We start from the raw sequence: 16678 nt of genomic DNA on the forward strand, positions 1-16678 counted from the left end.
ATCTCTCAAATTTCAGTAAGAATGAAATTACATATGCTCTATCAGTATGTTCAGAAAAGTTATGTGGACAGCTTTGTTATGATTACTCACTTAAAATTTGATGTACAATATTCTAAAACAACGGTAAAAAAATAATCATAAATGCTAAATGTTATGTGTTGAAGTCCCAAAATTTCTATATTGACATCCTAATCCTCTATATCTTAGAATTTGACTATATTTGAAGAAAACTCTTTAAACAAAGAGTTAAGGTAAAATGAAGTAGTAAGCCAGGCAAGATGGTACATGCTTATAATTCCAGTACTTGAGAGGCTGAAACAGGAGGATCACAGGTTCAAGGCCACCTTCAACTACTTAGTGAGGCTCTCTGCAACTTAGTGAGACTCTGTTTCAAAATAAAGAAAACAAGCTAAAACTAGGGGTGTATCTCAGAGATAGAATTCCCCTAGATTCCATCTCCAGTTCCACCAACAACAACAAAAAAAGAAGTTATAAGGATTAGCTCTAATCCAAAAATTGGTGTTCTTATAAGGAGATTAAGTTACAGAAATGGAGAAAGAACATATAAAGTTACAAACAGATGGATATCTATAAACCAAGAAAAGAAACCAACCTCTGTGTCATGCTTGTCTCAGAATCCTAGCCCCAGAACTATGAAGAAATTATTTTTTGTTGCTTAAACCATTCATTGTGTAGCACTTTGTTTTGGCAATCCCAGCCAACTAATATAATAGGCATTAAAGAAAATATGAGCAATAAACTACTAGGGAGAAAGAAACTATAAATATAAACCAAGTGACACTGTCATTAGCTGGGTTTTTGTTTATAAGCACAAGAGCTAATGCATAAGAAATAAAGTGGTGCTGACCAGAGACTTTGAAATTGATGTTGTTTCCTTTATTTAATATATCTAATTTTTTCCAGACATCCCCGAGGTATCAATTTATGAACGCACTCTCTTTTCTAAATTAGCTGTAAGATTCACAACATAATCAGAGACTTCTCCACATCCTCACCATCATTTATTACTGTTTGTGGTTGTAGTTGTGTTTTTTGGTTCCCATATGTGTAAGGTAGGGAGAAATAGGAAACAAAAATGGACTTCAGATAAATGAGGAAAGAGACCAGTAGACTAGTGGAAGAGGACTGAGAGAGAGAAGGGAGGAGGGTAAAATGAAAGCTCAAGAAAGGAAAAAATTCAAAAAATATTATGTCTCTATATAAAGGTATAACAACCAATTTCACGAACGTGTACAGGAAGGATGAAGGGAGGAGCAGGGTGGATGTGCATGTATTTATGTATCACTTTGAATCTCATTATGGTATACAATTACAATTCACCAATAAAGTATAAAAACATAAAATCAAGGATGTGTTCGATAAGTAATTCTCACATACAGGGCTAGGAGATGCCGGGGTCCAGCCCTAGCAAGAGTCGACGTTCGTGTGTTGGTGAGAGAGAGATGAGGTCTATGAGAGAAGAACTGCCACATGAGATCAGATTCAAGCTTCTCCGTTTTATTCAGGGGTTGTTATAATTTTTATACTTTCTTTTTTGGCAGAAAAGCAAGGGCATAGCCATGCAAGCAGGATCTCCAAGGACAGGAAAAGTTTTATTTTTATAGAGTTTAGGGCAAGGGTGCCAGACATTTAAATAATCATAGTATGCTTTGTTTCACTCACAAGGCTGACTTAAGCTTAATCTTATACATTGGCCCAAACTAAGGTCAGTTTGAACTTAATGCTTGGCCCAAACTTTATCCTTGGGAAAACATCTTTGCTTCCTGAGTCTCTCACAAGCCACTGCCCATCAGTTTTAGTTATAATGCTTATACATAAAATTCCAATTATACATATGAATCCAAATAATCCTAAAACAATTTTTTGAAGAAAGGAATGCTAGACATACTTCATGGAGGATCTACGCTGTTGCACATCCCCTGATCGAGCTTTCTCAAGATCTACATGAGATGCTGTAGCAAGGAGAGAGCTTTATGAGTCAACCTGGAGCTTTTTCCTTTGTCTTAAACCAAATGAAATTCATTTTCCAATCCATTCATCTGAAAGTGTTTGTCTTTGCAACTTTTCATGTACATGACTAGCTGCTGTCTCAGTAGTGAGCGTCCTAAATTTTACTTTATTTTAAAACACTGATTGTTCTCAAGTCACACCAAGTTGGCATCTGTCAACTTCAAATTAGTAATATCAATGGCATTTTATCATCTATTTTGTTAGATATCATGGTTAGATCTTTTAGTGTGAAACTTGAAGACAAAATAAAATGAAAAGCAGTTGTCTTTTAAAAACACAAATCCCTTGATAGAATAGAGATTCACAAACCTGGCGTGGTGGCGCATGATTATAATCCATGTACTTGGGAGGCTGAGACAGGAGTATTGCAGGTTCGCAGCCAGCCTCAGCTACTTAGTGAGACACTCCAAAACTTAGTGAGACCTTGTTTCTTGTTTCAAAATAAAAATAATATGGCTGGGGGTATAGTTCAGTGGTAGAAAGCCCCTGGATTACACCCCCAGCACTGCAAAGAAAAAAAAAAAGAATAGAGATACACAAAGCAGATTGGGATTTGTAGTTCATGATTCTAGTTGAATGTCCATGAGAATAATATATAATAAATATAATAAAGTATTTTTTGCAGTACTGGGGATGTAATCGAGGGTCATTCAAGCTCTGAGCTATACCCCCTGCCCTGTTTTTTATTCTTTATTTTGAGACTGGGTCTCACTGAGTTGCAGAGGATCTCACTAAGTAGCTGAGGCTGTTGGTGAACCACGATCCTCAGGTCTCAGCCTCCCAAATGCTGGGCTTACAAGCATGCACACCCGGCACAATAAATTATTTTTAAAAGTGCAAAAGTAATATGCCAATGTGTATCTCATTAGTATTTTTATGGCCATTCCATAGATAATTGTTAAGTTCTTAATTATGGTGATATCATTAATATGGATTACTTCTTAATATTCTTAAAATTTGTTTTAAGGATTCAGTGAGGTGACAAGTTCCTATTCCATACATAATGAGAACTGTACACATATTAAACTGCCTCTCTACTTTGGTAAAAATAGGAAGTCTGAGTTTATAATTTGAGAGAAAATTGAGGGTAGGGAAACAGGAATGTATTTTTGGATATTTAAATCATTTTTTTTTTTCACAGAAGAGTAGCTACATTGCCCATCCATCTGCATTTTGAATTGATTTTTTTTCTCATTCTCTGCATTTTATTCTGTTGCATTTAGGCAAATGTGGCCAACCCATACCTAGCTGATTTTTTTTTATACTTTTACTGGCTTATTGTAATGATCATATTGAGGAGCAGAGTGATAGGAACACACCTGCACACTGTACTTGGTGTGTTTCTCTCTGAATCCCACTTCACCCCCTCCTCTCCCCTCCCCTGTATTTGTCATTATATTGATACTTTCTTACATGTGCACAGCATGATTTAAACTGTTACCTTCATTAATTCCATTCCATCACCCCACCGGAGTCTCTACTCCTTTACCTGAGGTCTCTTTTATTGCCCAATTTCTCTCTAGCTTCCATAGAGGAAAGAAAACCTGCAACTATTGGCTTTCTGAGACTCAATTAACCGACTTAGCATAATGGTCTCCAGGTCCAATTCCTCAAAATGACACATTTATTTTGTTTTGGGTTTTTTTGGCTTAGTAAAATTTCACCCTGTGTATATATCACGGTTTTGTGATCCATTCATCTGTTTATGGACACCTAGGCTGGCTCCATAATTTTTTATTTAAGAGGAGTTTGCCAAATATTTGAAGACCAGTTATAATAAGGATAAATTTATAATTTTCTTTTTTGATTAATTACAGTCATTTATAACTTTTATACTAGCTTGTATCTGGAAATTCATATATACATACAAGCCACAAATACTACACATATCCCCTGCATGGTTACCATTTACCCATATGTCCTCCTTGTGCCCTCTTAAACTTTGGTTGCCCTGGAAAATATTTTCTGATGAGAGAGAGATTTTCTTCTTTATTTGTCTGTTTGCAAAATAAACCAGAACTCTTCTGGACCATGACCTGAAGATACCTTATTATAAGACATAGCAAAGATAGAAAATATGTGTTGTCTTAGTATAACAAGGTAAGACTTTGGTTGACTAGATGAAAATACACATGCCACAACTCAGCAGAGTCAACATTAGTTGCTCTGATTTTCAATTACTCTTGTCATTAAATTAAAAAACAGAAGGTAGCTCTTTCTATTAGTCTAACCTAGGGCAGAAAGGGTCTGGGAAGAAATCCATGTTGGATTCAAAAAGCCCTGTAGGAAAAGGGCAGGTTCCATTGATTTCAAAGGTCACTGTCCAAACCTATTGTCATCAATAAAGCAGCTTTTTCCACTCTAAACTTTCAATCAGCTGAGCAGCAAGCAGTAAACTGGAACAAATTTCTCATCGAGATACTGCTGCTTTTCTGCTTTATCATGCACTCTACTTAGGCACGTCGCTAATCAGGTAGTTTCCTGACTATAAGTTTAACATGATTTGAGAAAATGACAGCTATTTATCATACCCCAAAGTAGGATATAAAAATAGCTCCCACCACCTAGCTTTTACATTATAAAATAAAATATACTACTAAGAAGTGAGGATTTCTCGCTTTTCAATATAAAAAATGATTGAGAGTTCCCAATTTCCCCAAGAGGCAGCCTATCATTATAAAGTGCTAGCTGTGTGTTTTTTTAAACACTACTAGAAAGGGAAATAATGTAAACATATACATTACAAAAAGAAAAACAAAAAGAAAAACTAGGGTGCTAACCTGCAGTTTGTATAATTGCTATTCTGTTATACAATGTACTTAAATGTAATTGAATAAAATAGAAGCATTTAATAGATATCCCATTTTTGAAATCTAAACACTATATGCTATAAATATATATTTTAAAAATGTAAAAATATTAAAATATATACATATATAAATGTAAAAATGTTAAATACACATAAATTTGTTATATATAATATGTCATATATTATATAATATATGTTACATGTGTATTATATATGCTTATATATGTATAACATGTATAACATATATAACCTATATGTTATACATATAAGTTATTTGAAGGACAATAAAAGTTTCTCTGCTATTTTCTTATACTCAAATATAGAATATATAGAATTGTTTTGCTGAAAAAAGCTAAATTTTATTTCAAGCTTTAACAATCTGGAATCATTAAAAACCAGACAAAACATTACTTCTAGAAAAATTAATGGAGGTTTTTATTATATTAAATCATACATACATACATATAGGCGTCAGCTTATCTGTATAAGAAAATTAACTTACATCTACCCTCCAGAATGCTCTTTTGAGTGGCACTATATATATTTTGAATGATGGATTCCCCTTTGTGCTGAAGTTCTGTATGTAGAATAAAACCTTCATAGGCAGTAGCTGTGACCCTTTCAGAGTCTCAATGATCTTGCTTGGTTTTACTAAGACTACAAGTGGCCCTTTGGAAAATGATCTTCCTGGACCTAGATGAGAGGTACAGCTTGTCTATGAGTGGTAAAGGCTTTGGATTTTAGGGCAATTGGTAAAAACTACATGATAATTGTAGATCATGAACCAGTGTCATTAACTTGAATTGATCATTGTGACATGGAATAAATGAGGTACCAGATAATCTTCTTACTATCATCTTTAATACTTGACTCTTTTTGACAAACCTAGCCATTTTATGAACTCATATAGCATGTTTTGAGCTTTTAAAAATATTTATATAGACTATTTAAGACTTTAAAAAAAAACAAAAATACCATATATTAGGCAGCATTCTATCAATATACCCACTATCTCAGATTAATAAACTTACAGAGTTTTATTTGTCTCAGTTTTAGATCTTTGCTTAAGGGAGGCACATCATGGTGGAAATAAATGCCCTGATAAACTGTTCACCTAGTGGTGTGAAATCACCATAAAAAAGAAAGAAGAGACCAGAATCCCATAATCCCCGTCAAGAATACATTCCCCAAAACCTAAAGCCTCCCAAGAGGCCCCACCTCCTAAAGCCTCCCAAGAGGCCCCACCTCCTAAAGCCTCCCAAGAGGCCCCACCTCCTAAAGCCTTCACTACTTATCAGTGGTGCCACTGGCAAGGGATCAAGCCTTTAATTCATGGACTTTTCAGGACATTCCAGATACAAACTAGTAAACTGTATACTTAATATAAACACCACTACATATCTACCCTAGAACATTCTGATACATATGTTGTATATTTTCAGCTGAATAATGATGATTAAAAGTAAAAAGAAAATCAATCTCTGAAAGATAACTACCTAGAGTATTTAAAAATATATAATTTGCTGGGCGTGGTGGCGCACGCTTGTAATCCCCGCGCTTGAGAGGCAGAGACAGGAGGATCGTGCAGGTTCAAAGCCAGCATTGCTGGCTTAAGAGAACCTGTTTCCAAATAAAAATATAAAAGATGTCTGAGAGTGAATCCCTGAGTTACCAGGGTTTCCAGGAACCCCAGTACCACCAAAATAAATAAATAAATAAATAAATAAATAAATAAGTAAATAAAAATATATAATTTGGTATAACAAATGTCTTATGCTTTATGAAATATAGTATCAATTAATCTCATTTTTTGGAGCATACAATATGTAAAAATGGTCCAAAAGAAGATGTTCAAGACAGTAAGCTACACAATTCCACTATCACAATAAGTAGAAGTAGTTTCAGTAACATAAATAAAATAATGATGTAAAAAAGACTAGTAAAAAGTTTTCTTAGTTATCAAAGAAACTGAAAGAGAAATAACATATTTGAAAGAGAGAAAATAAGTTGAAATAAAAAAACAAAATTGTAAGAAAGAATAATGGAAGAGTTCAATATGGTCAGAAATAAACCAGAGTATACTAACTGCCTCCTGCCTCTGACCCTGGGCCCATTAGTCACCACACATTCCTTAATATAAATGGTACATAAAAGATGTCACTCGTTATCCACATTCTTATAGCAACATATATAGCTTTACTGGCTATATGATATTACCTGTCAAGTTCCAATAGTATAATAAAACATTCAGATTTTAGATTATAAGAGTACTCAGACAAAAAGTAAGACTTGAGAAGCAGCTCCAAAGATGATGACTAATTTTTTTTCTAAAACCAGATAAGGGTTTGTTAATCTATAAATGAAAAAGAACACTATTTTAGAATGTGTAGCACTAGAATACATTAAGGTCACTGCTACTTAGAAATCCTCATGTCCTGTAAGAGACCACTTTATTTTCTCCACCTAGGTTTATCAGCATAAGAGAGGCGAGGGGTGGGATGGGGTGAGGATGGTGTGTTGGGCCCCTTGTTCCTATTGACTGGAAATGCCAGTATTCCTGTGACATCACTCTCTGACATTTATTTGCATCCCCTCCCTGGACATAGGTTGGGAGGCACCATCAAGACTGACCTCATTTAACCAGTTTCTAACACTGGATTGAGCAGTGAGAGTTTCTCCGAACACCATCCTCTTGTTTTACAGATAAGTAAGAGCCAAAGTCGTTATTGCACATTTATCTGGCTAGATCTTAGGCCAGGATTAAAGTCTAGTTCAGTTAATTTTATTTCCATGTCAAGTTGCCTCAGGAAAGTAAGTAATCAGGCTATGCATTTGCACAGAACTCATTAATAGCCATTTTGTGTATTGTCTGCACACCATTCCACTATTATGAGGATTTCTTCCAAATAGCCATTCAGGATTTTATAACATTAGAAAATTTACTCTGTAATTAAAACCATAAAAAGCATACATTTATGACTTTAACAGGTCGTTAAAATATGCATAAGTACCACTCTCAGAAAATGCTGAGTCTTGGAGAGACTTTTCTGGGAGTCATGTATTTTTCTAAAGCATATTTAAAATTTTGCTTTTGCTCTGCCAATCTTTACTGCACACTCTACTGCACAGGCAGAAGCCATTCTTCCCACTGTCAGATCTCTAAGAGGAAAAAAATTCCCTTATTTTATTCTCTTCATGGCATTTCTTCTTATCTGAATTATCTTTTCTTTTTTATTAATGCCTTCAAGAATGGAACCAACATAGGGTAGAAATATTTTTCTTAAAGGAGCAACTGCTAAACATTAATGAACCCATAAATGAATACATATATAAAGAATAGAAGACATAGCTATGTGTTTTTCCAGGAAATTCCTTTTGACATTTTTATAAGATTTTAGATGGTCCTCATAAGCAAAGTAGAGGGTTGGGATGTAACCAATGTCTGGCAGCAATTCCTTGGAAAGTAAGCTTTAAGAAATTAGTCATAACTTTGCTGTCTAGTTATATAGGAGTTAGAAAATTTATGTACCTTGACTTTTCCCATGCTTCAGATCTAAAATATATTAGCACATCTTCTAAATTAGTGACTGGATTGTTACATAGATGTCTATTTCCTTGGCATTCAGTTCTATTTTCCCATTATTTCTTCTCCTGGGATCATTGCCATCACCAATTTTGTACTTGGCCACTACCATTTTGCATCTGGGTGGCACTGGTTACCCAGGAAACACTATCTCAGTGACAAATTGAATTGGAAATATCAGTTCTGTATCATTTCAGTTTTCCCTGCCCCTACATTATAAGAAATTCCAAAACTTAACAGAAATTACTCTGAGGTTAGCACATTCTAGTTAGGAAGAAATTATCTTTTTTCTTATTAATGAATGTACACATTAGAATCTGAGAATTTGCTTATAAGAGTCTGTACTTAAAAACCAAACCAAAATGAGAGCCTTTTAAAAACTAAAAAGAAATGTAAATGCTATGAGAAATATTAGTGTTTTTTCCCATTTCTGGCCCTGAATATCCCTACATAATAATTTTGAAAATCTTAAAGATAATTCATCCCCTTTAGGTACCAAACATCTCACTAGTCACTTTATTTATTTTTATCCTTGTTATCATACACTTTATTCTTTGGTGCTCATCTTTCCAGTGCAGGTCATGCTCCATTTTTTTTGTTTGTATGCTCTTATAAAATAACAGTTTTAGTTGCTTAATATGACCCATATACTTTGCTTATCCCTAGGGATTTGAAGCAGATTTGCCTGAAACCTGCTTAAGAAGTTCACAGTCAGCTGTGCATAGTGGCACATGCTTGTAATCCCAGTATCCCAGTACTTGGGAGGCTGAAAGGAGGATTGAAAATTCAAAGCCAGCTTCAACAACGTAGTGAAGCCCTCTGCAATTTAGCGAGGCCCTGTTTTAAAATAAAACATAAAATAGGCTTGGCTTGGGATATTTCTCAGAGGTAGAATGCCCCTGATTTCAATCTCCCATATATATATATATATATATATATATATATATATATATATATATATGGTCTCAAATAGACTGTGAACTTCTTTATACATATACAAATATATATATATATATATATATATACATACATATATTTATATATATTACAATATAGTTGAATCAACACATAATTAGAATACATTTCAATGTGCCATGAAAGAGAAATCAAAGCCCACACTGTAGGGCACCTGCAACTGCATTGCAAAGATCCCTGTCTTTTCATACTTTCACAGAATGCTAGTGTTGGTACCTGTACTTGGTAAAACTTGGCTGCACACAGACAAAGCTTCCCTACTTACATTATTGTCTTTCGTGTGTGTGTGTGTGTGTGTGTGTGTTTGGAACTGGGATAGAATCAAGGACATTCACCTCTGAGCTATATTCTCAGCCCTTCATTTACTTATTTATTTATCTATCATTAATCTATCATCTATTTAATGTTTGAAACAAAGTGTCACTAAGTTGCAGAAGCTGAACTCAAACCTATACTCCTCCCAAGTACTGGGGTTATAGGTATGTGCAACCACACCTGCCTTCTCCTTTCTTTTTTCTTTTCTTTTTTTCAATATTAAATTATGGAATGCTTCATAAATTTGCATGACACCATTTCTCAGGGGAGAGACTAATTTTCTCTATAGCATTTCAATTTTAGTATATGTGCTTATTAAGCTAGCACATGGCTTTTCTTTTCTACTATTACCATCAGCAAAAGGAGAGGATAATTTTTTTTCCATTCTTCTCCCTTTCTAACTATTTTTTTCTATGGCATGAAAAATAATCATTTCTTGTTGAGGTTTATGCCATTTTCTTGTTCCTAAAGGTGATCATTTGTCCTGCTTTTCCTGAGCCAACCTTGGTTTATGGCTTATGTCCTGAGTCCTATCAACTTTATTTATTCAGTGCACATATCTCCTTTTGGATGCTGAAATATAAGTTCATTTATTCATATTTCTTTCTGCTCTCACACTGTTATGACATCTCTGCCTTTCTAGTGTTGGCATCTAGCTCTCAGTATTCTGCTTCAGATCCATCCCAGTCCTGAGTGACTAGAGTTTATGGATATAATGTAGGATACAATAAATAAATAGGTATAAAGGTGACAGAGGAAATTTAACCTTTATATAATAACGTGGTATTGAAATGCCTCAATCTTTATTCCCCAAACCCGTCTTGTTTCCCAGGGCTGTCTCTCAAATTTCTGGGAAATATGTAGATCTTAGAATTAATAACAACAACAACAAAACTAATTTCCTTGTTCATTGTTTATAAAACAGATATGGTATCTTGAAAAACCTACATTTAGGACACTTTCCATTTCTCTGTTAATCATATTGTAAAGACCTCAATCACTGTGAAGACCCTAAGGACCACCAGGAACTGCCTTAGGACTGCCAGACTGAAAGCATCCTTATATACCTCCTCTAGCCTACTCTTCACAAAAGTTTCCTATAAGAAGAAATGCCTTGCACTCCTCAAGATGTCTTTTCCTCTTGAGATGGCCCATGTCTTCCCTTGAATAAGTCTCTTCTACTTTCCTAAATAAACCTCTATGTCTCTGACTGCTATATGCTAAAATTCTTTTTCCATCATGTTAGCCAAAGATTTCACCAATCTTGAGTTTCTGAGTTGAGAAATGAGCCCATCACTCCCCAAATCTTTGGCACCCAATATGGAATAAAGGTCAGAGATATCGACTTTAGTGAGTTTAATGAAATGCTATTTTCCTCCCTCTTTTTAATTTTTTTTGTGTGTGTTTGAGTAAAACCCCTGTCTTTAAATTTCATGGAGCAAATGACCATAAACTTGGTCTGCCCTATTTGCGATGGCTCCCCATTCTTGGGTGGCAGGGGTAACCCCCCACACACACAACATGCAAATTCAAATAGCCCTATGGTGGCAGCTGAATGTCTCAGGAGACCTAGCAAAGGTCTTTGAACCCTGTAGCTTTGCAAAATTCTGCTCAGTGGGACTTTTTCTCTTCTCTTCCTCACATGTAGTATTTTTTTTTTTTAGCTGTGTGTTGCTATTTAATTGTGTAAACTATACTTAGAATAGGAAGTTATAAAATTTGTGCGAAGATTTTTTTCTCTCTCCTTTTTCTTGGCCAAACCCACTTCTCTACAGATGAGTGTTTGTTCATAAAAGCACTGAAGATAGGACCTACACCCTTTGGCAACATACCAGGTTCCTGGTTCACTCAATCAGAAAAACACACACAACAGGTTGGTCTCCCAGTGTTTGGGGCATTCCCACTTTTCATCATCTGTGGGGTTCTTCTAAGAAGACATATGTTGAAGAAAACTGACTTTGATGTAATAGCTAAGGGAGGGGAGGTATCCACTTACCATCTGATACATCTTGAAGTCTACATTTAACTCTCTAAAGTTTTTGTTATAAATCGAAGTGCTGAGAGTCTCTGTAATCTCATGCACTCTAATGAACCAGTCAGTTTGTCTTATGAAGTTAATGTCTCTAGGGAACATTCTTAGGACTTTGCCTTAACTAAATATGTTGACTTACATGATTATGACTTTACCTTTAGTTTTGTACTTAATATCTGGGAATATTAAGTAAGTCCAGTGTTAAGATAGACATAGCCACCAGGCAGAAAACTGTCTTTGTTTGACTCTTTTGTCCTATGGTAAAGACCCCACCTTGTGCTAACACTACCTAATTGAAGAAGAAACTTCTTTATACCTGCAAAAGTAGAACTTGTGCTGTTTTAGATGTGTTTTATTTTATAGCAGACCTCACAATAAAGACATTAATTCCTCCTGGTTAAGAGATAAAACAATAGCTATATGCAATTTTTATTGACATTTGCCTAATTTTGTTTTATCCAGGAATGTCTTGAAGTCCTCTTAAGATCTGTAAGTTTTTGTGTGTGTTACCTGTTTGTCCTTATGAGAGTGTATGAGTGGGTATATATGTGTATATGTACCTATGTGTCATTATTAATGTAGTTATAAGTATCTCAGAATATCTAATTTACAGCTGGCTGTGGTGGCTCATGCTTGTAATCCCAGCATTCAGGAGACTGAGACTGGAGGATCGCGGTTCATGGACAACCTCAGCTACTTAGTGAGGCTCTCTGCAACCTAGTGAGACCCTGTTTCAAAATAAAAAATAAAAAATAGGGCAGGGGATGTACCTCAGAGGTCAAATGTTCTTGAGTTCCATCCCCATACCCCCCCCACACACAAAAATTAAAAATAGTAGAAGCAGTAAGAAAAATGAATCCGAAAAATTTAGTTCATGAAACTTAAAAAATTTTAACTAATAAGTTAATTAAATTTATCTTTTTTTTTATTGGTGCACTGTATTCATACATCATAGTAGGATACATACTTTTGTAGACATACATGCACACTTTTCCCAGTCAGCCCCCACCCAGTCCCCACCCCATTCCCTCCCTATTCCTCCCTCCCATGCTTGGCTTAGTAGTTGACATCTAGTATTACGGCAATTTATCTAAAATTAAAAATGATAATCTCACATAACAGTTTCATTTGTCTGATACCAAGCTTTTGATGACTTAAAGATAACATTTCAATATTTCTTTTTGCTTTCTTTCTTACGAGAGAATTTTTTTTTCTATTTTTTAGGTGAAACTATCATATATTTATATATTTATTTTTCAGAAAAAAATCTATCCTAATATGGAATATGGACTCTAGGTACGCAAAACGATCTTGAAAAAGAACAAAGCTAGAAGATATATATTTTCTGTTTTCAAACCATATAAAGCTACATAATTGAAACAGTGTAGTACTATTCTAAAGGCAGATATATAAACCATTGGAGTTAAATAAAAGCCTAGAGCTAAATTCTTCCCTATATTGTCAAGTTATTTTTGACAAGGTTTTCATGAACATTTGGTGGTGGAAATATTAATCTTTTAACTAAATATTGTTAAAAATAATAATTACATGGAAAAGAATAAAATTGGACCCTTACCTAATCCCATATACAAATATTAACTCAAAATAGATAATAGACCTAAATATAAATCTTAAGACTATAAACTTTTAGGAGAAAATCTGGGTCATAAAACCTCACAACATTGAAATTGGCAGTGATTTCTTGGTTATGATTTCAATGGCACATGCAACAGAGGAGTATACAAACTCCCTAAAAAATAAAAAAATTATTGTATATCCAAAGACAATGTAAACAGAGTTAACAGTTACTAATAGAATGGGATAAAATATTTCCAAATGCTATATCTGAAGGTATATTAATATTCCAACTAGACATCCTAAAAATTAACAACAATAAAGGCAAACAATACCCTTTAGAGATAGGTAAAAGACTAACATAAATAATGAATCTCCACAGATAACCAATCTTAGTTGTCTGTTGGATGGAAAATCTTGTTTCTCTAGTTCTGGAGTGTGTTACCTATTTCTTCTTTGTAGTTAATCTCTTTGAGTATTTTCTCTAGTGCTGGTTCTGAAGACATAAATTCCTTCAGTTTCTGTTTGTCATGGAAGCTTCTTATTTCTCCATCTAATTTGATAGAAAGTTTTGCTAGGTAGGAAATTTTTGGCTGGAAGTTGTTTTCTTTCAGAGTTTGGAATATGTTACTCCAAGCCCTTCTGGCTCTCATAACTTGGTTTGGGAAGTCTGGAGTGATTCTAATTGGTTTGCCTCTGAATGTCACTTGGCCCTTTGCTTTTGTTGCTTTTAAGATTCTCTGCTTGGCTTCCACATTGGTCATTTTGACAATTATGTGGCGTGGGGATCCTCTTCTCCGATCCTGTCTAAAGGGAGTTCTATAAGTTTCCTGGACCTGTGTATCGACCTCTTGCTCTATGTCTGGAAAATTTTCTGCTATTACTTCCTTGAAGAGATTGTTGATCCCTTTAGTTTCACTTTCTTTTCCCTCCTTTATTCCAATTATTCTTAGGTTAGCTCTCTTAAAATGGGTCCATATTTCTTCAATATCAGATTCCTGCTGTCGGATATTTTTTCTAGATTAGAAAATGTGCGTTCATTTTTGGATTGCTCATCTTCTAAGAGCGAGATTCTGTTCTCCATGTGTTCTAATTGGTTGTTTGTGCTTTGAATTGAGGCCTTTACTTCATTAATTGCATCCTTTATCTCTTTTTGGCTCTCTCTGAGTTCTTTTCGAAGCACCTCTATTATTTCTACAGTTATTTGCCTGATTTGATCTTCTAGAAATCTCTGATTTTCAGTTTTATCGGGTTCTGATGTTGTGGGGTTGTGGGCATTTATTGCTCCAGTATTATTCCTCTTTCCCATGATTTTGGATGTTTGTGCCTTCTCTGGGTTCTTCCCTTGGATCACTATGACTTCACTTAAGGTGTTCTGGATCTCAAGTTAGTAGTATCTCAGACCCCACTACTCCTTTACTGGGTTTTATCACAGAGTCGCCGACCCAAGGAGTCGATAGAGGCTGCTTTAAACTATGGGGGGGTGCCAGGTTGCGCGTTCTCCTATGGTGTGATATCTCTGCCACCGCCACTCCCCCACTGGGTCAAGTCCCAGGGAGTACAGTACTGGGATTTCTCCTCTGTGGCCCGCAATTTGACTTACTGTTCTTGAGTACGCAGATGTAGCTGTACTGGCCTCGCTGAATTTGGTGCTGCTGCCGCCGGTGGCAATATGGCGCCGCTGCTACGCCCTCGGCTGTGGGGCTGGCTTATTTCTTCTTGGTTTTGATTTCCACTCTGAATCCCTGCAGCGTGTGCTGAGCTCGGCCACTGGGAGCTTTAGATGCTCTCTGCGCGGAGAATTCCCACCTGGTTGTTCCGCAGTGGCTCACCTCGGCTTGCTGTAGCCGTCCTGTGAATTCACCGGTGCAGCCGGAAGTATGGCGCTGCTGCCGCATCTGCCGCATCCTCGGGCGTGAGGCCGGTTATCTCCTCTGTGGCTCTGTTCTCAGTCTGCTTTCTCTCTGGAGCCTGGTGATTTTTTGTTTCACTGGTGATGGTGTTTTCTGGCTATGAAAGGCGCTGATTTTGTGGTAATGGAGATTTGTTGTTAGCGGGGCTCTTAAGCCCCGCTTTTCTCAGTCGCCATCTTCCCGGAAGTCAAGTTAATTAAATTTAAAAGGTAAAAATTAACAGATATTTTCCAGATTAACCTATTAGCACTATATTGTTTCTATTTAGCATTTAAAATGCAATGTTTATTATTTTAACGATTTTTATTTGTTAAAAATAATGACAAATGTCTATTTAATTCACTTGCCCATTTTATGATTGTGTTATTTCTTGAGTTTGCTGTATATTCTAGATACTAATCCTCCATTGGAGGAATAGGTGGCAAAAACCTTTTCCCATTCTGTTGGCTCTCAGTTAAGGTTCTTGATAGTTTCCTTTGTTGTACAGAAGAACTTTAGTTTAATGCAATGCCATTTATTGATCCTCCTTTTAGTTTCTTGTTCCTTTGGGGTCTTGTTTAGAAAGTTTTTACCTGTGTCTATGTGTTTCAGTGCTGAACCTATGTCCTCTTTAAGGAGCCTCAAGGTCTCTGGTCCAATTTCCAAGTCTTTGATCCATCTTGAGTTGACTCTTGTGCAGGGTGAGAAAGTGGGGTTTAGTTCCATTTTTTTTTTTTTTTTGCATATGGTTATCCAGTTTGGCCAAAACCATTTGTTAAACAGGTGATCTTTTCTCCAGTTTTTTTTTTTTTTTTTTTTTGGCCCCTTTGTAAAAAATCAATCGGTTGTAAGTGTGTAGATTTTTTCTGAGTTTTCTATTCTTCTCCATTAGTCTATGTATCTGTTTTTATGCCAATAGCATGCTGTTTTAGTTATTATGGCTTTAGAGTATAGTTTAAAGTCAGGTATTGTGATTCCTTATCCATGGTTTTTGTTGCTGAGAACTACTTTGGCTATTCTGGGCTTTGTGTTATTCCAAATGAATTTAAGAACTGATTTTTTATAACTATGAGGAATGACCTTGGTAATTTAATGGGTATTATGTTGAATCTGAAGATCACTTTTGTAAGTATGACCATTTTGATGATATTTATTATACCTACCCATGAACATAGAAGATCTTTTCATCTTCTAAGGTCTTCTTCATGGGCAAGTGAACTAAATAGACACTTCATGACAGAAGAAATTCAAATGGCCAATAAATGCATATAAATGCTCAACATCATTAGCAATCGGAGAGATGCAAATCAAAACTGCCCTGAAGTTTCACCTAACTTCAGTTAGAATGGCAATTATTCAAAACACAAACAAAATTGCTGGTGAGGATGTTGAGAAGTGGGAACTCTAATACATTATTGGTGGGACTGCAAATTAGTGCAACCACTATGGAAAGCTGTATGGAGGAT

The sequence above is a fragment of the Muscardinus avellanarius genome, assembly GCF_963383645.1.
Source record: "Muscardinus avellanarius genome assembly, chromosome: 4".
Lineage (NCBI taxonomy): Eukaryota > Metazoa > Chordata > Mammalia > Rodentia > Gliridae > Muscardinus > Muscardinus avellanarius.